At 40.0% G+C, this 836-nt stretch overlaps 1 long non-coding RNA gene across 1 annotated transcript in view; it reads right to left on the bottom strand.

The window, feature by feature from the left end:
- Positions 1–351: 351 nt before the first annotated feature.
- Positions 352–836, bottom strand: part of LOC125146073 — a 3,031-nt gene continuing 2,546 nt past the window's right edge. The window contains exon 3 of the long non-coding RNA XR_007144581.1: positions 352–836. This exon is cut by the window's right edge and continues 81 nt beyond it. This is a non-coding gene — a long non-coding RNA (uncharacterized LOC125146073).

Raw genomic sequence — 836 nt, 5'->3', positions numbered from 1 at the left:
TATAGCATTCATAAATACCTCACTGGTGTCTTCATTTATGAACCTTTTTTTGACATAGACAGATCTAGCATCAGTGGCAGGACAGATCAATAAATCAAAGTAAACACAGAAATGGTCAGATAGCGCTTCATCCTTGATAACAGTGGATGAAATGTTTAGACCCTTGCTAATGAGCAGATCAAGAGTGTGTCCCCTATTGTGTGTAGGACCTTACACGTGTTGGGTCAGATCAAAAGTGTTTAAAACATCTAACAGTTCACTTGCAGTATTGTTTTCTGCATTGTCTATATGAATGTTGAAATCTCCAGCAATAACAAAATAATCAAATTCAGAGGAGATTGGTGATAAAAGTTCTGTGAATTCATCAACAAAAGTTTGATTGTATTTGGGAGGCCTATAAATAATTGTTAACAGAATGCGTGGTGTACCTTTTAGAGCAATACACAAATATTCAAAAGACTGGTAATCACCAAGTAACACTTGCTTGCATTGAAAGGCATCTTTGAATAAAGCAGCTATTCCTCCACCAGAAGACGTTTTGGAAGCACTTATGTTATCACTGTATTTGCAGTTGAATCTATTTGCCAGAAGATGGCGCTAATTTACACAATGTTATAAAAGTTGGGTTGTACAGTGTACAGTCTGCCACACACCATGAAAGCGTTCGCCACTTTGTTCTTCTGGATGTTGGTCTCCCAGCTTCTGATCACTCTCAGGTGTTCAGGATCCAGCTGTGAGATAATGACGGCTCAGTTCTCGTACTTCACTGCTCACACTGTCGATGCACCACACCGTGTCTGGCCCATATGGAGCTAATGGAGACTCTGGGTCCTGGA

The sequence above is a fragment of the Tachysurus fulvidraco genome, chromosome 12 (genome assembly GCF_022655615.1).
Source record: "Tachysurus fulvidraco isolate hzauxx_2018 chromosome 12, HZAU_PFXX_2.0, whole genome shotgun sequence".
NCBI lineage: Eukaryota > Metazoa > Chordata > Actinopteri > Siluriformes > Bagridae > Tachysurus > Tachysurus fulvidraco.
This window is presented reverse-complemented; position numbering and strand designations above follow the sequence as displayed.